The 22814-nt window shown below is 38.3% G+C and overlaps 1 pseudogene; it reads right to left on the bottom strand.

Moving 5' to 3' along the window:
- Positions 1 to 16170: 16170 nt before the first annotated feature.
- On the bottom strand, positions 16171 to 17701 carry LOC126087002 (DEP domain-containing protein 7-like; annotated as a pseudogene).
- Positions 17702 to 22814: the final 5113 nt, after the last annotated feature.

The following is a 22814-nucleotide window of genomic DNA, read 5'->3' as shown; positions in this document are numbered from 1 at the left end:
GACATTTTTGCTTTTTAAGATTTTAAAGAGGTCCTTTGTAGCTTTTTTTTGTAGCAGATTTGCCCAATGTAATATGTCATTTGATTTCTTGACTGCTGCTTCCTGGGGCATTGACTGTGGATCCAAGTAAAATGACATCCTTGACAACTTCAGTATTTATCATGATGTTGCTTATCAGTCTAGTTGTGAGGCTTTTTGTTTTCTTTCTGTTAAGGTATAATCCATACTGAAGGCTGTAGTCTTTAATCTTCATCAGTAAGTGCTTCAAGTCCTCCTCACTTTCAACAAGCGAGGTTCTGCAATCTGCATATGACAGGTTGTTAATGAGTCTTCCTCCAATCCTGATGCCATGGTCTTTTTGTAGGTAACATTTATCATGGATAGTTCTATTTCTGGCTCACAGTTTTTTTTTTTTTTAATTGGGATGTATCTATCACTACATGTAGATGTATCTATCACTATATATAGATTTTTTGGGGGGGATATATATAGTGATATATGTACATATATGTATATTTACCAATTCAATAATTTTTACATGCACAATTCAGTGACATTGATTACATTTATCATTTTGTCATGTTGTACAACGATTACCACTAACCTTTTCCAATTATTCCACCACCACTAAAGGAAACTCAGTGCCCCTATGCAATGACTCCCTTTTTCTCTCTTCCTCCCACCCCTGGTAACTGCTAATAAGCTTTGGTTTTTATATATTTGCCTATTCTAGATATTTCATGTAAGTGGGACCATACACTATTTGTCTTATTGTGACTGACTCATTTCACTTAGCATAATGTTTTCAAGGTTCATCCATGTTGTAGCATATATCAGGACTTCATTTTTCTTTATGGCTGAGTAATATTCCACAGTATGAATATACCACATTATGTTTATCTTTTCATCTGTTGATGGACATTTAGTTTATTTCCATCCTTTGGCTATTGCAAATAGTACTGCAATGAACATTGGTGTACAGGTTTCTGTTTACATTCTTGCTTTCAATTCTTTTGGGTATATACCTACTATTGGGATCACTGGGTCATATGGTAATTCTATGTTTTACTTTTGAGGAACCACCAAACTGTTTTCCACAGTGGTTGTACCATTCTGCATTTCTACCAGCAATGGGTGAAGGCTCCAGCTTCTCCACAACAGTTGACAACATTTGCTACATTCTGGTTTTTTTTTTTTGTTGTTTAATCATAGCCATTGTAGTGGGGGTGAGGCCGTATCTCATTGTGGTTTTGATTTGCATTTCCCTAATGAGTAATGATATTGAGTATCTCTTGTATATCCTCTTGGATGAAGTGTTTATTCAAGCCCTCTACCAATTTTTCTATTGGGTTGTTTGCATTTTTGTTGTTAAGTTGTAGGAGTTCTTTATATATTCTGAATACATTAAACCCTTACCAGATATATGGTTCCCCCAAATTTTCTCCCAATCTGAACCTGTGAATTGTCTTTTCACTTTGTTAATAAAGTTGTTTGATGAAAAAACATTAAAAAAAATATTTATGAGGTTATGTACGAGTCAGAATCGACTTGATGGCACCGGGTTTGGTTTTTGTTTTGGTTATGGATTGAATTGTAGCTCCCCAAAATGTGAACGCAATACATCTTCCTTTAAGAAGTGTTTTCGTTGTATACCACAAATTTTGATATGTCATGTATTCATTTTATTTAGTTCGAAGTATTCGGTAATTTTCCTTGTCATTTTTTTAAAATCATAGATTATTTTGAAATAAAAAATTTTTTTTTTCCATCTAACTCCACTCTCATTTTGCTTGCATGGTTTCTAAAGAGAAGACTGATGTAATTCTTATCCTTATTCCTCCTTAAATGAGGTTTTTTTTCCTCTGGCTTCCTTCGAGATATATATATTGTGTGTGTGTATGTATGGAGCTCTGGTGCACAGTGGTTAAGAGCTTGGCTGGTAATCAAAAGGTCAGCAGTTCAAATCTATCAGCTGCTCCTTGGAAACTTTATGAGGCAGTTCTATGTGTGTGTGTATATATATATAATATATATACATATATATGTATATCCCATTGCCGTCAAGTCGATTCCGACTCCTAGTGACCCTATAGTACAGAGTAGAACTGCCTCAGAGTTTCCAAGGAGTGCCTGGTGGATTCAAACTGCTGACCATTTGGTTAGCAGCCATAAGATTTAACCACTACACCACCAGGGTTTACATACATACATACATACGTACGTATATATATATTCTTTGATTTTCTGCAGTTTGAATACGGTGATATGCCTAGGTGTAGACATTTTGGAATTTATCTTGCTGGGAGTTCTCTGAGCCTCCTGGGACATCTCTTGGTACTTTTTGTACTTTTCTATAGATACTTACTTTCAAGTCATTATTAATAATCTACATGGAGGTCTTCCCATAGGGAAAACTTAGTCATTTTCAAAAAATCCTATTGTTATCATTTTAAAATTAAAAAAAAAACTAGTCTAAATATTAAAAAGACAAAATAAATATTCAATCAAGGTGCTGTGAATCAGTAAATGCAATCATTAACCTGGATCTCTGACTGTAAAAAGACCTAAAGCCGTGGAGCCAGACCAATGTGGTTTAATTTTTAGCTTTGCAATTTGTAAGCTGTAATGTTAGACAAGTTGCTTAACTCCTCTTATCCTCAGTTTTTTTTTTTTTTAATTTGTAAGATAAAGGTAACAATTAAGATACAAAAAACCAAAAACCAAACCTGTTGTTGTGACCCTCCAGCAACCTTTTGTAAAACACACAACAATGCTTGGCACATAGCAGACCTTCCATAAAATGTACCTATTCCAAAGCGGAATTAAAAACAATGTGGAGAAGTGGTAGGGTTGAATCCCAGCTCACTAAGTCATGGGTACACTTTTTTTTTTGTTTTTCTGTGCATAATGATTAAACAAGGAATTATTTAATAATCCCAGGAACACAGAAAGTGGTCAAAAATGAAATTTAGTTTTTCTTCTTTTTTTAATAGAAAATGTGTAAACAGAAAGGGTGTATATGTGGTCCTTTCTTTACAATAGCCAAAGAACTCTCAGAGTTCAGACAGAAAGAATAGCATCTTATTTCTCAAAAGAGGTATGCGTGTGATCTGTAAAATGGTCTGATTAACGATCTAATTAATCCTCACTCCTTACATTCATCCAAGGTCCTTGGGTGGTCCAAATGGTGTGTGCTCAACTGGAAACCTAATGTTTGACAGTTTGAACCCGCCCAGTGGTGCTGTGAAAGAAAAGCCTAGCGATCTGCTTTCTTAGATTATAGCCAAGAAAACGCATGGGGTCACTAGGAGTGGACATCCTCATTTTTTTTTTTTTTCACATTCATCCACTTCTCAGTTTACAAAGCATTTTTGTACACATACCGGTTCTCAGTAGACACTCACTTATCTGTTCAATGGAGGAGCCAGGACAGAGATCTAAAAACATCACCTTCGAAATATAAAAAATAATAATAATAAAAAACAGTGCTATCGAGTCATTTCCAACTCATAAGGAAATATAGACCCTGTCAAAAGGAGTTGTTTGCCCTTGGCTGGGTATTGAGACAGAATATTTATATATTTATTCTTGACCGGTTGCTTAGATATTTCCAGAGAAAGCCTTGACTCCACGCCTCCTTCGACTTTTCATATTGCTCGCAAACATAATTACCACCCTGCAACCCCTTAACACCCCTGAGCCAAGAGGCACAGATGAAACTGTCAAGAAATGTTTTGGACCACTTTCTAGTCAAATGAATGCTGTGCCTATACCACAACACAGATTTTATTGACTCCTGGAGCGTCACCAGCAAGGCTGGCTTCCTGACCTAGCCACAGACACGTCTGCAAACTCTATTTAATGACGTATCAACTTGTTTCATTTACCTGATAGGAGGTTTTCTTTGCCACTCTTAAGCTCTTACAGTTTATTCTGTTTGCTCTTCATTTCTCGGCATAGCGTATAATCCATTCAAGATCTTTCTGGCACAAAATTCAGTGGTATTTACATGACTACAATGTCAGGTATATTTCGTTATTATTGCTCATAGCATCTCGGTTAGAGTGTGATTTGTTAGTAGTCTCTTAGCATCAGAGTTCTCCAAAGCAATTTCTGAATTGTATGGGAATCATTGAAAGGCTAAGCCAAGACCTATTTCAAATAATCTATTTTTGTGGTTCAAATGAGTATTGACTCTGGCTGTTGATTGTTATTAAATCTGCTTAGTGGTATTTTTCAGAATGATTCTGATGTCTCAAGGGGAACTTCTATGCCCTCAGTGGTCAATTTTCAGCCACATAACCTCATTTGATCATTATTTTAATCAGTACATGATTAAATGGAATGAATGAGAAGAATATTTGACTAGGCAGCAGGAAACGTGGATTCTACACCCTTACCACTTCAGAGCTGAGAGCGCTTTCGCAGGTCATTTAACTAGGGACTTGACTCCTGCATCTAAAAGCTACAAATAAGGACTGCGTATGTGTGTGTATATATATATACATATATATATATGTATGTATATATATATGTATATATATATGCTATTATTAATGTTATTGCAATTTTAATGTATTCTAGACTTATCTGAGTTAGCAATTTATAACAAGCCAGTGGCCAAAGATTTTTATGCCCCACTGAAATAGGAATCAATGAAGAAACAGGTGTGGGAGACAGATAGCCAGAGATAAAATTTTCCCTAGGATCACGAGATTGGAGAACATGGACTGATCTGTATCCAGGATCAAGGTCCCTGGTGGTGCAAAAGGTTTGTGTTTGACTACTAACCTAAAGGTTGGTGGTTCAAACTCACCCAGCAGCACTGTGGAAGAAAAGCTTGGAGATCTGTTTCTGTAAAGATTGCAGGCAAGAAAATCCCATGGAGCAGTCCTACTCTGTAACTTATGGGGTTGCTATGAGTCAGATTCAATGGCAATGGTTTTGCTTTGGTTTGGTAGACCGAATCAGTCTTCTCATTGTCGTCTCTTGATTAGAGCACCCAGAACAGCTGCTTGCTCACTGCAAGGGCGGAGCTTGCACCATTAAGCTGATCATGTAGCTGGAAGGAAAGTCTTCCTGAAATAGTGGAGTGGGACTGACCACGTGGCAATAAGGGCTTTCTACATCTGATCCTTTTTCCTCAGAGTAATATGAACCATTAGATGTCAAGCTCTTGTGATTTTTGTCAATCATACAAAGCAGTCTATCTCCTGTTAGGTGGACCAAGAGACTGGAACTATTATTCTGACAAAAACTCTGGTGAAAATAGAAGAACTGAGAAAAATTTCTTCCAAGGGCAAAAATTTAGTATAAGAAAAGGAGTATGAGATTTCCAATGAGAGGGATCCACAGTTTGAATTCTCCTCTTGCTGGTTTAGAGTTCTGCTAACTTGGGTCAATTACCAAACTCTCTGAGCCTCCATTTCCCCTTAACATGGGGACAATAAATAATATTACCAGCTTCACAGGATTGTTGTGAAGATAAAATAACATTACATGTAGAAAGCACCCAGGTATTTTGTAGATATTGCATATGTATTACCATGTTTCCGTGAGTCTTAAAAAAAAAAAAAAAAAAGTTGCCATCTATTCACTTTTATTTACAGAATAAATAAAACTGCCTCACAGGGTTTTCCTGGTTATAATCTACACAAAACAGATCACCAGTGTTTTCCTCTGCAGCACCACTGGGTAGGTTTGAACTGCTAATGGATTGACAGTCAAACGTAAATTGTTAGCAGCACCCAGGAACCTGTGGTGAATTTAGCACCTGTTTAATGGTGTGATGATTTAACATCAGCCATGGTAAATAAACAAATAAAAACAACATTAGATTAACATATATATTGCTGATAAGACAATTCATCATTTTAGAGCACTTAATACAAGGGAATTTCTTTTTTGAGCCTAGTTGAAGGTTAACCTGCCTCTTCTTTCAGTGCCAAGCATCTAAGATTTCTGTTAATGACTTGTCTGAGAAAATTACTGAAATTAGACTTCTGTGCTCCCAGTCTGCTAAACACAGGTTAAAGGGGTAATGATACAAAGGATTTATAACTGTAGCATCCCAGGGAGTGGGAGGGAAAAGCACTTATTTATTATTGCTCTCCATCCCCTAGACCCCCACCATGCCATTTTACAGATGGGAAAACTGAAGCCCAGAGAGGCGAGAGTGGCTTATTTCAGCTTTCTTACCTGATATACTTAAGAAGCGGTAAAAATGAGGGCAGAAGTTTCTATTTACTTTTAACACAGGCGCCTTCATTGGAGGACAACCATACATGGGGGAACAACAGATAATAAAAATAAAAGCTGAGCTGCTCTGACTGAAGTGGGGTGGGAGGCCGAGAGATCCGCAGCTTTGGTATCCCCCTCCCAGAGGAGACCCTTGGGGAGGTCTAAACAGAGTGGGCTCCTTACGGTAATAGAAGTGATGGTGCATCTATTACCAGTTACAAATATATGCCATAGATAATGATTGGAGCCCTGGTGGCACAGTGGCTAAGAGCTCAGCTGTGAACCGTAAAGGTCAGCAGTTCGAATCCACCAGCCGCTCCTTGGAAACCCTATGGGGTGGGGCAGTTCCACTCTTTCCTATAGGGTCACTATGAGTCAGAAGCAACTCGACAGCACCTAACAAGGACAACATATATAATAATAAAAAAGATAACACTTGTTTAGTCCTTATAAGCCAGGCACTGCAGTAAGTACTTTATATATATTATTTAGTTCTCTTATTAGGCCTAAGACATAGAGGCTATTATTACTCTCACTTTATAAATGGGTTAACTGAGGCAAAACCAAACCTATTGCCATCCATTTGATTCTGACTCATAGTGACCTCACAGGACAGAGTAGAACTGCCCCCATAGGGTTCCCAAGGCTGTAACCTTTACAGAAGCAGAACGACTACCTTTCTCCCTCAGAGTGGCTGGTGGGTTTGAACCACTGACCTTTTGATTAGCAGCCAAACACTTAACCCCTGTGGCACCAGGGGAGATGTTAAATAAATTGCTCAATGTCACACAGCCGGTAAACGACAGTTCAAGCAGCCTGAGCAGGGTGAATCCAATGCCTTTGTCCTTAACCACACTGTTTTAAATCTGGATGGTACTAGGCATTATGATTGCTGCCTTGGAGTATGCTAAAACAAACAAACAAACAAACAAAATGTTACTTTATTTTAATTCTCTCCACAACCTTGCAATGGCCATCTCTTTTCCACATTTAATGGAAAAGCGACCCAAGTCTCAGAAAGGTAAGCAACTGACCAAAGCTGACACACCTAGTAGAAATGCGAGAGCTAGGTTTGAGTGCAGGCCGTTTGTGTACATGTGTTGTTACTTAGTTATGCCTTGTCTTACTGTGGTATAATAGGAAGCGTCTTAGAATGAAGAATCCTGGGTTCACGTCTTGGTTCTACCGTACAGTAGGAGCTAAGTGATCTCAGCTAAGCACCCTGTGGGAGTATCACCTTTCCCATTTGTAAAAAAAAAAAAAAAAAATCCTACCCCTCCCCCCGCAGGTGTAATGGCTCATGAGAATGGGTACTACCTTGAGACCAAGAGTGCAAGGTTCTGCTTCCAGTTTCTCCACTCACTTCTTGCCATCCAGGTGCCCTCCAGGAAGGCATTAAGCTTCTAAAGCTCAGTTTGCTCACACGTAAAAAAGGGCATTATAAATGTTAGGAGACAGTTCACCATGGAACTCTTATGTTTCTCTACATCCAGGGGTTAAGAGGCAATTTGCTTCAGACCGCCTTTTTAAAAATGTTTGTATAAGCAAACTGCCTTGAAAAAATAAAAACAGTGACTCCTAAAAACCTAGAGCAAATTTATTTATATTCTGGCATGATATAGAGACTCTCCTTCCATTTCCTGGAGCAGATTTGCTTCCATTCTAAGGTGACAGAGATAAAGGAGCCAGAGGCGAAGATGAGAAGGTTTTACAGGAGTCCCTTTATAGGACCAGAGTCCCCTAATCTCAGGGTTTCTCTGCTATAATGCTTCCCTACTGTGTGTAGAGGGAAAACTTGGACCTCATCATGTTGCCGCATGGGAATTGGGGCTCAGGAAACTGACATAAGATGTTACTCTGGTGCTGCTTTTACTATGAATAATAAGCCCTAATCTTCTATCTCTGACCCGGAGCTTCCTGCTTTTCTCCAAGTATCTCTGAACCGGGTAAGTTGCTAAAATCTCAGACCCTTCACAGCTCCTGAGGTAATGGTTTAATAATAAGCCCTAGTGTGCCTAATTCATGAAGTTATTATAAAAAATCAAAGGAGATAAAATGTTTTAAAATGCTTATAAATGGTGAGGTGGAAGCTACCAAAGTGGTGCTTGTATTCCACGGTAGAGATGGTTCCTGGGAAGCAGCTGCCCTGCTGGAGGCTGTATTTCCCGGTACTCCATGTCAGCCCCTGATCTGATCAATGGATTGGGAATGAGCAAATCACTTCTGGACCCAAAAGGCTAAGAAGTGGGTGTGCCTTCTCTATAGTCTCTCTTCGCCTTTATTGGCTGAATAGAGGCGATGCCGATAACCTAGGAGAGGGTGTGCCCACAAGATAGAAGATGCCTGGGGCTTTCAATCACCTTGCAGAAGGGTTCCCAACCACAGATGTCCACACTGGACTATCATGTGAGTGAGAAAAGATTTTTTATTGCGTTAAGCAACTTAGAATTCAGGGTTTATATTCTACAGCATCTAATATTACCTGAATTAATAAAGCTATAATGGAAAAGTAACATTTATTGATTGCCTTTTATATGCCCATTGTTGTGCTAACGAAAACCCTGGTGGCTTAGTGGTTAAGAGCTGTGGCTACTAACCAAAAGGTCAGCAGTTCAAATCCATCAGGCACTCCTTGGAAACTGAATGAGGCAGTGCTACTTTCTCCTTTAGGGTCTCTATGCGGCAACGGGTTTTGTGGTTTGGTTGTGCTAGCCAGTATCACATACACTTTCTCACTTAACCCTTGAAAAAATCCTGAAGTTCATTATTTTTATTTTTACAGATGAAGGACTTGAAACTTAGAGAAGTTAAGTATTTGTTTCCCCCCGCCCCGAGAGCGTAGCTAATAAGAGGCCATGGCAGGTTTTGAAACCAGATCTCTCTGACTCTGAAATGTGAATTTCCCTCTCCCTCAAGTTAATTATTCAATTAAAGATTCTTAAATTAATCTGGATCAAGCCCAGAGTGCCAGGAATAACTGCAGACAAAAGCCAGTGGTCTCCAACCTTTACCCTGACTCTCCTCCTCAGTTGTGTCTTGATCTGCTGCTCCTTGATTTTATGCATTAAAATCTTTTGTTCATGGACCCTTGGCTCCAGACTCTGGCTCTAATCTCACCTTGAACATTGTTGCTTCCCTGATGGGTGAGACATGCTCTTGTAGGTCTCCTCTGTACTCCTAGCCCATTGGCTAGACACAGAGAGCAATGAATGTGAGAAATTCCACTTTCCACTGTTTTTCTCAGATCTGTACTTGCCAAGACAACTCTGTCTCACCTTTCTTCCATGAGGGGTATTGATACTGATACTATGAAAGCATTTCCAAGTCATTTCACATTGCCTGTTTTGCAGCATAACGTCAGGCTCTTAAAGAATGCAATATAAATTTTTAAGCCCAGATGTAAAGTATAAGTTACCACTTAATAGACCACTTAAATTATTGAGGGGATAGCATCATCCTGAGATTTCTCAAAGGAGTACTTTTTAAAGAGCTGTGTCTGCTCAGTGCAACCCTTGAAAGTAGCAATGAGATCTAAACACAGTGTTTTTCAAAAACTGGAAAAAAAAAAATGTTTTGTTTTTCTGAACTAGAAGGAGTGTTTTTTCTCCTCTACCAGAATGGAGCTTTTACAGACTGGCCACCAAGACTTCTACTTCTTTTGTCCCTCACTTTCATACCCAGACTGCTGGTGTACATGTACTAAAATGCACATAAATGCTTGTGGCTTTTATTAGTCCTTGGAAAATATATCAGCCTTTTCCCCAGACACCAATAAGATAAATAAAGACCATAAAACAAAATGCACACGTATTTTGTTGGGATTAAGTACTCAGAATTATTTCCAAGTGAATAATATTTCACTTCAGTTATACTTGGTTATGTGCAAGGTTCCATGATGTGTGGTGGAGTCACAAGTGAGAAGAAAATAAACTTCTGGCCTTCAAGAAGCTTCTTTCCTAGTAGAGGAATTAAGCCTTCACATTACTATAATTTAAATGTAATCAAGAAGAACAATGTATCTTGCGTGTGGCCCATACCCTAGCTCTTTTCTTCACATGAAACTCAACCTTCTTGAAAATTATTTATTTCGATCTAATTATTTTCAGTCACCTGACTTTCTCTACTATTCTCTGATACTGCTTTAACCGAGTTCATTAAGACTTCTTTCTAGTTGCCAAAATCAAAGGATTCTTTTTCATCATTATTATATCTACACTTTTTCTTGTTTTTTTTTTTTTTAACCTAGCTTCAAATTACCTGTATAGTAGAGAGAATCCCAATGCCAGAAATTGAATTAGATGATTTAGAATTGCTGATGCCACCAGATATCTGGCAGATATCAACAAAAATCTGTGGAAGAAGATAACATCATCTGAGGCTTTGACGTATGTCTACAAATACCTTGTGAACAATATCCGGAACCCAATCAAAGATAACAAAGCTCATGATCAGACAAAACAACATGCATAAAAAACAGACCACAGCAACAGACCCATAAAAACTTAAAACACTGAAATTATCAGAGTTTAAAATAGTGATGCTTACTATGTTTAACCTGATAAAAGATAAAATATAAAATTTTCTCAGATAACTGGAAATTATAAAAAGGCACATAACAAATTTGAAAAAGAACCAAATACAAGTTCTAAAACTTTTAAATAGCTGACATTTAAAATTTAAAATGAGATTAATAGAAAATTAAAAATAGTTACATAGAAACCAGTGAAATGGAAGATAACTCGGAAGAAAATATTCAGAATAAATATAGAGAGAATAATGGATGAGAAATACAATAAAACAGCAATAAGAGAAAATGATGAAAAGAAAAGGTGTAATTTGATATTTAGAAGGAGAGTAGAGTGAATGGCCAAAAATAAAATTCAAAATAATAATGTAGTAAAATTTTACAAAATAGACAAAGATATCAAACTATAGACTCAAGAAATCCAATAAAACTCAAGCAGGATAAGTAAGAAATTAAACATACAAACAAAACAAACAAGCTGCAAGTATATGTGTCATAGTAAACAATTACACTGACTGATATTATTGATGAAAATCTAGCCTTCTATAACCAGTAAAAATATCCTATAGTAAGGAAGAAGTAAAAGTATCTTTATTTGCAGATGACATGATCTCATACACAGGAAACCCAAAAGAAAACTACTGAAACTAATAAAAGTGTTCAGTAGAGTATCAGGTACAAGATAAACATGAAAAAATCAGTTGGATTCCTCTACACCAACAAAGAGAACATCGAAGAGGAAATCACCAAACCAATACCATTTACAGAAGACACAATACTTAGGAATAAATCTAATCAGAGATGTATAGGTACAAAGAAAAGTACATGACACTACTGCAAGAAACCAAAAGAGACCTACGTAAATGGAAAAACATACCTTGCTCATGGATAGGAAGACTCAACATTGTAAAAATATCTATTCTACCAAAAGCCATCTATAGATACAATGCAATTCCAATCCAAATTCAATGACATTTTTTAATGAGATGGAGAAACAAATCACCAACTTCATATGGAAGGGAAAGAGGCCCTGGATAAGTAAAGCATTCTTGAAAAAGAAGAACAAAGTGGGAGGCCTTACCCTACCTGATTTTAGAACATATTATACTGCCACAGTAGTGAAAAGAGCCTGGTACTGGTACAATAACAGACACATAGACAATGGAACAGAACTGAGAATCTAGGCATAAATCCATCCACCTAAGAGTAGCTGATATTTGACAAAGCCCCAAAGTCAGTTAAATGGGGGAAAAGATACTCTCTTTAACAAATGGTGCTGGCATAACTGGATATCCATCTGCAAAAATATGAAACAAAACCCATACCTCACACCATGCACAAAAATGAACTCCAAATGGATCAAAGACCTAAATATAAAATCTAAAATGATAAAATCATGGGAAAAAAAAATAAGAACAATACTAAGAGCCCTAATACATGGCATAAAGAGTATACGAAACATTACTAACGATGCATAAACACCAGAAGAGAAACTAGATAGCTGGGAGCTCCTAAAAATCAAACACCTATGCTCATCCAAAGACTTCATCAAAAGAGTAAAAAGATTACCTACAGACTGGGAAAAAGTTTCTAGCTATGACATTCCTGATCAGCATCTGATCTCTAAAATCTACAGAATACTGCAAAAACTCAACTACAAAAAGACAAATAACCCGATTAAAAAATGGGCAAAGGATATAATAGGCACTTCACTAAAGAATACATTCAGGTAGCTAACAGATACATGAAGAAATGCCCAAGACCATTGGCCATTAGAGAAGTACAAATCAAAACTACAGTAAGATTCTGTCTCACTCCAACAAGGCGGGCATTAATCCAAAAATCACAGAATAATAAATGTTGGAGAGGTTGTGGAGAGACTGGAACACTTATACCCTGCTGGTGGAAATGTAAATTGGTACAACCACTTTGGAAATTGATTTGGTGCTTCATTCAAAAGCTAGAAATAGAACTACTATATGATCCAGCTATCCCACTCCTTGAAATATATACTAGAGAAGTAAGAGCCTTTACACGAACAGATACATGCACACCCATGTTCATTGCTGCACTGTTTACAACAGCAAAAAGATGGAAGCAACCAAGGTGCCCATCAAGGGATGAATGGATAAATAAATTATGGAATATTCACACAACGGAATACTACGAATCGAGAAAGAACAATGATGAAGCCATGAAACATTTCATAACATGGAGGAATCTGGAAGACATTATGCTGAGTGAAATTAGTCATTTGCAAAAGGACAAATATTGTATGACACCACTATCATAAGAACTCAAAAAATAGTTTAAAGAGAGAAGAAAATATTCTTTGATGGTTACAAAAGTGGGGAGGGAGGAAGGGAGAGGGGTATTCACTTAACTAGATAGTAGACAGGAACTATTTTAGGTGAAGGGAAAGACAACACACAATACAGGAGAGGTCAGCACAACTGGACTAAACCAAAAGCAAAGAAGTTTCCTGAATAAACTGAATGCCTCAAAGGTCAGCAAAGCAGGGATGAGGGTTTGGGGACCATGGTTTCAGGGGACATCTAGGTCAATTGGCAAAATGAAATCTATTAAGAAAACATTCTGCATCCCACTTTGGTGAGTGGCGTCTGGGGTTTTAAATGCTAGTAAGCGGCCTTCTAAGATGCATCAGTTGGTCTCAACCCACCTAGAGCAAAGCAGAATGAAGAACATCAAAGACACAAGGTAATTATGAGCCCAAGAAACAGAGAGGGCCACATATATCAGAGACTACATCATCCTGAGACCAGAAGAACTAGATGGTGCCTGGCTACAAATGATGACTGCCCTGACAGGGAACACAACAGAGAATCCCTGAAGGAGCAGGAGAGCAGCAGAATATAGACCTCAAATTCTTGTAAAAAGACCAGACTTAATGGTCTGACTGAGACTAGAAGGATCCTGGAGGTCATGGTCCCCAGACCTTCTGTTAGCCCAAGACTGGAACCATTCCCAAAACCAACTCTTCAGACAGGGATTGGACTGGCTTATAAGGTAGAAATGATACTGGTGAGGATGAGGATGAGCTTCTTGGCTCAAGTAGACACATGAGACTATGTGGGCAGTTCCTGTCTGGAGGGGAGATGAGAAGCAGACGGGGACAGAAGCTGGCTGAATGGACATGGGAATACAGGGTAGAGAGGAGTGTGCTGTCTCATTAGGGGGAGAGCAACTAGGGGTATATAAAAACAAAAAAACAAACCCAGTATATAGCAAGGCATATATAAATTTTTGTATGAGAGACTGACTTGATTTGTAAACTTTCACTTAAAGCACAATAAAAATAAAAAAAAATTTTTAAATCCTTTATAAATAAAATAAACTTTTTTAGGCCAACAAAAATAGAAATAATTTTCTATCAGGCAACCACAGTAAAAACCAAAGGAAATACTAATAGGTGTTTTTTCAGGTAGAAAGAACATTGTATCAGATGGAAATTTGCAATGTGGAAAGAAATTAAATGCAAGGAATATGATAAATAGGTGGATAATTCTAAATTATTTTAGAAAACATTAATAATAATGCTTTAAAAATATGTGTTGCTGTCTAGTTGATTCTCACTCATAGTGACCCTATAGGACAGAGTAGAACTGCTGTATAGGGTTTCCAAAGCTGTAATCTTTGTTTTTGGTTTTTTTTTTTGCTTTTTTATCCTGATATTCTGAAATTTCCTGATAACATACGTTTATGTAGCTAGCTCTCTTTTCAGTCATTGTGTTGGTATCTGTGAAATCTCCCTTTTTTTTTTTTCTTTGTTCTTTTGTTATTGTACTTTCCTGTCCCCTTCTGCCTTCTAATCCTCGCCCCTGGGCTGGTGTGCCCATTTAGTCTCGTTTTGTTTTATGGGCCTGTCTAATCTTTGGCTGAAGGATGAACCTCAGGAGTGACTTCACTACTGAGCTAAAATGGTGTCTGGGGGTCATACTCTGGGGTTTCTCCAGTCTCTGTTAGGCCAGCAAGTTGGGTCTTTTTTCGTGAGTAGAATTTTGTTCTACATTCTTCTCCAGCTCTGTCCAGGACCCTCTATTGTGATCCCTGTCAGCAGTCAGTGGTGGTAGCCGGGCACCATCTAGTTGTGCTGGACTCAGTCTGGTGGAGACAATTATAGTTGTGGCCCATTAGTTCTTTGGACTAATCTTTCCATGGTGTCTTTGGTTTTCTTCATTCTCCCTTGCTCCCGAGGGGGTGGGACCAGTGGAATATCTTAGATGGCCACTCTCATGACTTTAAGACCCCAGACACTACCCAAAGCTGTAATCTTTATGGGAGCAGACTGCCACATCTTTCTTCTGTGGAGCTGCTGGTGGGTTTGAACCACTGACCTTTCAGTTAGCAGCCAAGCACTTAACCACTCACTGTGCTGCAAGAATTCGTAATAATGCCTTACTTTATGGCATTTTAAATATATAAGAATTTAAAAAAATAAAAAAAATTATAGAAGGAAGATAGACTTAAAGTAGTCTAATAAAATTTATCAAAAGTGAGAAAGAAAGAAATACAAACTTTGAATAATCCCATTACTGTTAATGATATGGATCCATACACACAAAAAAAGCTTTATGAAATTAGATGGTACCCGGCTACCACTAATGATGGCGGGACAGGGAACACAACAAAAAAGTCCCTGACAGAGCAGGAGAAAACTGGGGTGCAGAACTCAAATTCTAGTAAAAAGATTAGACTTAGTGGTCTGACTGAGACTGGAGGAACCCCAGATGACACAGCCCCTGGACTCTGTGTTAAGCCAGAACTAAAACGGTTCCCAAAGTCAACTCTTCAGACAAACGATAGCCTGGACTATATGATATAAGATGATGCTCGTGAAGAGTGTGCATCTTAGTGCAAGTAGATACATGAGACTAAATGGGCAACTCCTGTCCAGTGGCAAGATGAGAAGGCAGAATGGGATAGGAGCTAGTTGAATGGACACGGGAAAACCGGTGATGGCAAGGAGGAATGTGCAGTCATATTATAGGGATGACAAGTAGGGTCACATAACAATGAGCGTATCAATTTTTGTATGAGAAAATAACTTGAGCTGTAAACTTTCACCTAAAGCATAATAAGAAGAAACCAAAACTTTCTGCCAAGAAATCTTCAGGATCATGTGGGTCCTCCAAAAAATTGTATCAAACAATCAAAAAAAAAAAAAAAACTTACTTGAAATCCTCCAGAGAAAAGGAAGATACACAGCATTCCTTAATTTGTTTTCTGAGTCCAGCATAACTGTTTTGAAAATTTTTTTACCAAAAAAAAAATTATTAAGTATACTTTCATATTCAGAAGAATGTCCAATCTTACAAACATGAATATATCTTTAGGACATATAATTTATTCTTAAAATACAGAAGTTATAAACAGACATTTACAACTCAGGCTCCACAATACTCAGTGAAGATGTTTAAGTGACACAGAACTAATCTAGCAATTTTTTTCTTCTCTTTGGCAGACAATTTGGAGTTCTCATCAATAGTTTTTAGTAAATTCAACAGCTCATCTTGATTGTCTTCTGTGTACTGTTGGGATAGTCACTTTCATCAATTCTCTGGCTATCAATATATCCTGTTTTGCTGTTTGGATCTCGTCTCACCTTTATGGCCATGAGCTTAACGCTAACAATTTTATGTCAAGTTCCAGGAATCTTAAAAAGATCATTTTGATGATCCATTAAAAAGAGTACTAGAAGATCAGTTTTGCCTTTGGATAAATTTTTATTGTCAACAATAGCTTTCGAGAATATTCTTTCCACAGCCATTTGGTTGCCACTTTCTTTGCGTAATTTAAATTCAGAAGGACGTGCTGCAACAGCCATGAAATACAGTAGTCTTTTAAATTCTTCTCTATTTTGGGAGTCCAAAAGTTTTAGAAAGTGTTGAGTAGCTTCTAATGCTATTTCAGTCTTCCCACTGACTAAAAGTTCTGCAATTCCATTACGAACATCAGATAAATGATTTAACAGAGGTTTCCTACTGCTGTAAGAATTACCAATGGCATCACATAGAAGTTCTTTCACTATATCTGTACTATCTGGTTGCTTAGGAAAGTTTCTGCTTATATCCACCACCATCTAGTCTGGGAAGTATTCCAAGTAGTCAATTGCTGCAGAGAACCACTCATTTTCCTGAGAGTCACTATAACCCTTGAGAATCCCTCGATCTAGATAGCTGCTGTTGTAGATCAAGACTGGCTTCCTCTTAGGCTGAGGAACTTTAGGTACAACCTCTTGCTGTTTAAGTAAGGAGTGAAGAAGTGGAAGGTCTACAAGTTGTAATAGACGCCCAGTTGTTTCTTTTTGCCAGACTTCATCAATAACTTGTGGAGACAAGATTGCAGAGATATTGACATGAGGGGAGTTAGCTGGCTTTAAACTCAGATTTTCCCATAAATCCTCTAAACTTGTTGATCTGATATCAGGTGACTTAACTTGTACATTGGCATACCTAGAAGGTGAATGTAGTTTGTTTTCTTTGCCTCATTGACTGTCTTGGTTAGGTATCATTGTGAATCTATAAAGGCTGACTAGTACCTTCAAATATAGTTTTTTCTGTCTTTGCCAAAAACTTTGGTTGGAACTTCGAATACTTTGTCATCCGTAAGTGCTTAACACACTTTCACCACTTTGGCCCAAGGAATGTCTTCAGCACCAAAATATTCAGAATTAGGTGAGAAAAAATGACATCTACAGCTTATGAACCAACGAAGCAGTCATCGTGTCATTTTAAATGGTGCCTTCATTTTCTTCACTTCCACTTGTGTTTGAAGGGCGTTTTTAATGCTGCTCCATATATATGTGGCTCCAAATGGCTTCTGGGTCACACTGAAACTGGGAGGCCACTGCCTGGGGCTGTGGGGAGCTGAGAGGTTGAACATGGCCACCTTCTCCCACACCGTGGCCGTGGCCATGCTGCCCCACTGCCATCTCCTCAGACCACTGCACTGCTGAGTCCAGCATAACTTTGATACCAAAATCTGACAAGGATATTACTAAAAAGAAACATTGAAGGCCAATCTCATTCGAGAACTTGCATTTCTGAAATATCCATGTTGTGGATTGAATTGTGTCTACCAAAAAGTTAGGTTGAAGTCCCAACCCCTGTACCAGTGAATGTGGCCCTGGTTGGGAATATGAGTTTTCTCTTGTTACGTTTATGGGCCATACCAGGGTAAGGTGGATCTTAAACCTAATCACCTCTGAGAGGAGTCTTGTGAAATGATCTGAATAGACTCAGAGACACACATGGGGGAAAGCAGACACCATGGAGGATCATGTCCAAGCAAGAATCGTTGGTAGTCACCAGAAACTAGGAGTGAGGCCCACAGAAGGAATTGACGTGACTGAAACTCTAATTTGGACTTCAGAACTGTGAGAAAATAAATTGCTGTTGTTTAAAGCCATCCACTTGTGGTATTTCTGTTAGGACAGTACAAGGCAACCAAGATAATCCAGTGTGGACATGATGTATTACCATTTGTGATATGTTACAGGGCTTACTTTATTCATATTTTGTTTAGGACTTTGTATATGTACTCATGACAAAAGTTGAACGTTGGAGATTGTTCCCTTTGAGATCAGGGACAAGAGAATTCACACTCCCAACACTTCTATTTAATACCTAGGAGAGATCTAGTCAGTGCAATAAGGCAAGAAGAAGAAATAAAAGTTATAAGAAGTGGAAACAAGGAAATAAAACTGTCATTATTTGCTAACAATATGCGTTTTTATGTAATAATTCTAAGAGAATCTGTAGATGAATTATTCAAATTAAAAGGAGTTTAGCAAGGCTGCTAAATATAAGACCAATAGAATAAACGGCAATTAGTTTTTTTTAATAAACTGTAAAAAAAAGAAAGACAAAATTTTAAAAGCTGCTATTTTCTAATGATAAATTTTTAGGAATAAATCTAATCAAAGACGTGCAAGACCTCGTTATAGAAAATTCAAGGGAAATCAACAAAAAATGAAGTAAATGGAGAAGGAATTGCCCATGGGTTAGAAGACTCAATATAATAAGAGTATCAATTCTCCCCAAATCCAATGTTGTGTGTAAACCAAAACCATTGCCCTTGAGTTGATTCTGACTCGTAGAGACTATAGGACAGAGTAGAACTTCCCTATAGGGTTTCCAAGGAGTGGCTGGTGGATTTGAACTGCCAACCTCTTGAATAGTAGCCACATCTCTTAACCACAGCACCACTAGGTGTGTGCATGTGTGCAGAATTATTCTGTTTTTATGGAACAGTAAAGGGCCCAAAATAGTCAACACATCCTTGCAAAAGTGAGAGAATTTATTCTACTAGGATTAAAGACTTGTTTTAAAGCTATAGTAATTGAGATAGCAAAAAAAAAAAAAAAAAAAAAAACAGTTGTTAATGGTTTTTTGATGCTGACTTATGGTGAGCCCATGTGTGTCAGAATAGAAGCCTGTTCCACAGAGTTTTCAATAGCTGTTCTTTCAAAAGTAGATGGCCGGGCATTGCTTCCAAGGCTTCTCTGGGTGGACTCAAACCATCAACTCTTTGGTTAGCAGATGAGCACTTTAACCATTTATACCACGCAGGTAGTAGAATTCTCTTCTTCCATGTGGGTGACCTGGGTTTGATTCCCAGCCAATGTGCCTTAAGCACAGTTGCCACTCACCTGTCAGTGGAGGCTTGTGTGTTGCTATGATGCTGACCAGGTTTCAGTGGAGCTTCCAGACGAAGAAAGACTAGGAAAAAAGGCCTGGTGATCTACTTCCAAAAAATCAGTCAATGAGAAACCTACAGATCACAATGGCCAGATCCCATTGTGCATGGGGTCACAATGAGTCAGCGGGCTGACTTGATGGCAGTTAACTACAACAACAATTATGATAGCAAAATACAATTTCAAGGACAGATACATAGTCAAATGGAATAGAATAGGGAGCTCAGAAACACACCTTCTTAAGAACACTTGATCTATAGTGCTGCAGCAATTGGCTCTCCACATGAAAAAAATCAAACTTGACACCTACCTCAAGCAATATGTAAAAATCAATTCCAGGTAAATTGAAGACTTAAATATGAAAGGCAAAAGCCATCAAGTTTCTTGAGGATAATTTAAAAGAATATCTTCATCTCTTTGGTGTAGTTAATCTTTTTAAATCAAATCCAAAAACACCAAAAGTAAGGGAAAAAATTGGAATACATGAAATGAAGACCTTATCTTCATTACAATAATCACCATAAAGAGAAACAGGGAGAAAGAGAAAAGAGAGAGAGAAAACAATCCAAAGAGTAAGAAAGCATTTGCTGAACATATAACTGGCCAAGGACTTTTACCCAGAATATATAAAGATTTACGAATCAATAAGAGAAAGACAGTGGAAAAATAGGCAAGATAATGCAACAGATACTTCACAAAAGGGGATATATAAATGATTAATGCACAGATGGAGGGTGTTAAACTTTATTAGCTATCAGGGAAATGCCACAATATGATACCCCTACACACACACCAGAAAGGCTAAAGTATAAAAGATACATACTACCAAGTATGTATTGCATTGCATTGGGTAAATCTGCTGCAAAGGACTTCTTCAAAGTGTTGAAGAGCAAAGATGTCACCCTGAAGACTAAGGTGCGCCTGACCCAAGCCATGGTATTTTCAATCACATCATATGCCTGTGAAAACTGGACAACGAATAAGAAAGACCGAAGAAGAGTTGACGCCTCTGAATTGTGGTGTTGGTGAAGAATATTGAATATACCATGGACTGCCAAAAGAACTAACAAATATGTCTTAGAAGAAGTACGGCCAGAATGCTCCTTAGAGGCAAGGATGGCAAGACTGCGTCTTACATACTTTGGACATGTTGTCAGGAGGGATCAGTCCCTGGAGAAGGACATGATGCTTGGCAGAGTACAGAGTCAGAGGAAAGGAGGAAGACTCTCAACGAGGTGGATTGACACAGTGGCTGCAACAGTAAGCTCAAGCATAACAACGATTGTAAGGATGTCTCAGGACTGGGCAGTGTTTCGTTTTGTTGTGCATAGGGTCGCTATGAGTCGGAACCGACTCGACGGCACCTAAGAACAACAACAACAACCAAGTGTTTGCGAGGTTCTGAAGCAAATAAAACTCTTATTTACTGATATAAAACAAACAAAAAAAATGAAACCCGTTGCCATCGAGTCAATTCTGACTCATAGCGACATTACAGGACAGAGTAGAACTGCTCCATAAAGTTTCCAAGGAGCACCCAGTGGATTTGAACTGCCAAACTTTTGGTAAGCAGCCGTAGCTCTTAACCACTACGCCACCAGGGCTTCCATTTTACTGCTATAGAGAGTGTAAATTGGTACAGTTCCTTCAGAGCATTGTTTGGCATTTTTTACTAAAGTTCAGGATATTTTGCATTCCTTTATGTCCCTTTTTTTTTTTTTTAATGTCCCTGGGAGGAGCAACAGGTAGGAGCCTTGCTACTTAGTAATGATCATCACTACCTGCCTGTCAGTTCCTCCTACTGTGATGGTTGCTGTGATACTGGAAGCTTTGCCACCAGTATTTCAAATACCAGCAGGGTAACTCTTGGTGGACAGGTTTCAGTGTAGCTTCCAGACTAAGACAGAATATGAAGAAGGACCTGGCAGTCCACTTCTGAGAAAATTGGCCAGGGAAAACCTTATAAATAGTAGCAGAATATTGTCTGATATAGTGCTGGAAGATGAGCCCCTCGGGGTGGGCAAAATATTGAATGACCCAGGAAGCATCAAAAGCAGATGGGAGGAATACACGGAGTCATTGTACCAAAAAGAATTGGTTGATATTCATCCATGTCAGGAGGTAGCATATGATCAAGAACCAATGTATCGAAGGGAGAAGTCCAAGCTGCACTGAAGGCATCAGAGAAAAACAAGGCTCCAGGAATTGATGGAATACCATTTGAGATGTTTCAACAAACTGATGCAGCACTGGAGGTACTCACTCTTCTATGCCAAGACATTTGGAACAGAGCTACCTGGCCAACCAACTAGAAGAAATCCATATTTATGCCTATTTCAAAGAAAGGTGATCCAACAGAATGTGGAAATTTTCCAACAATATCATTATCATTAATATCACACACAAGTAAATTTTTTGCTAAGATCATTAAAAAGTGGTTGCAGCAGTACATCAACAGGGAACTGCCAGCAATTCAAGCCAGATTCAGAAGAGGACCTGGAACAAAGGATATCATTGCAGATGTCAGATCGTTCTTGACTGAGACCAGAAAATACCAGAAAGATATTTACCTGTCTTTTATTGAATATGCAAAGGCATTCAACTGTATGAATCACAACAAATTATGGATAAACTTTTGGAGAATGGAAATTCCAAAACACTTAATTGTGCACATATGAAACCTGTACATAGACCAAGAGTCAGTCATTCGAACAGAGCAAGGGGATACTGCATGGTTTAAAATCAAGAAAGGTGTGCGTCAGGGTTGCATCCTTTCACCATACTTATTCAATCTGTATGTTGAGCAACTCATAGCGACCCTATAGGACAGAGTAGAACTGCCCCATAGAGTTTCCAAGGAGCACCTGGTGGATTTGAGCTGCCAACCTTTTGGTTAGCAGCCGTAGCACTTAACCACTATGCCACCAGGGTTTCTAGAGGGTTGCTATGAGTCAAAATCAACTCGACGGCAACTGGTTTGGTTTTGGTTTTGGGTTTGTTTTTTTTCGGTATGCCGAGCAAATAATCCTAGAAACTGGACTATATGAAGAATTACACAGCATCGGGATTGGAGGAAGACTCATTAACAACCTGCAAGATGCAGATGACACAACCTTGTTTGCTGAAAGTGAAGAGGACTTGAAGCACTTACTGATGAAGATCAATGACTACAGCCTTCAGTATGGCTTACACCTCAACATAAAAAGAAAAAAAGTTCTCACAACTGGAACAATAAGCAACATCATAATAAATGAAGAAAAGATTGATGTTGCCAAGGATTTCATTTTACTTAGATTCAGAATCAACACCCATGGAAGCAGCAGTCAGGAA

Source organism: Elephas maximus, chromosome 12 (assembly GCF_024166365.1).
Source record: "Elephas maximus indicus isolate mEleMax1 chromosome 12, mEleMax1 primary haplotype, whole genome shotgun sequence".
Lineage (NCBI taxonomy): Eukaryota > Metazoa > Chordata > Mammalia > Proboscidea > Elephantidae > Elephas > Elephas maximus.
The sequence above is the reverse complement of the archived record's forward strand: the minus strand, read 5'-3'. Positions and strand labels throughout refer to the sequence as shown.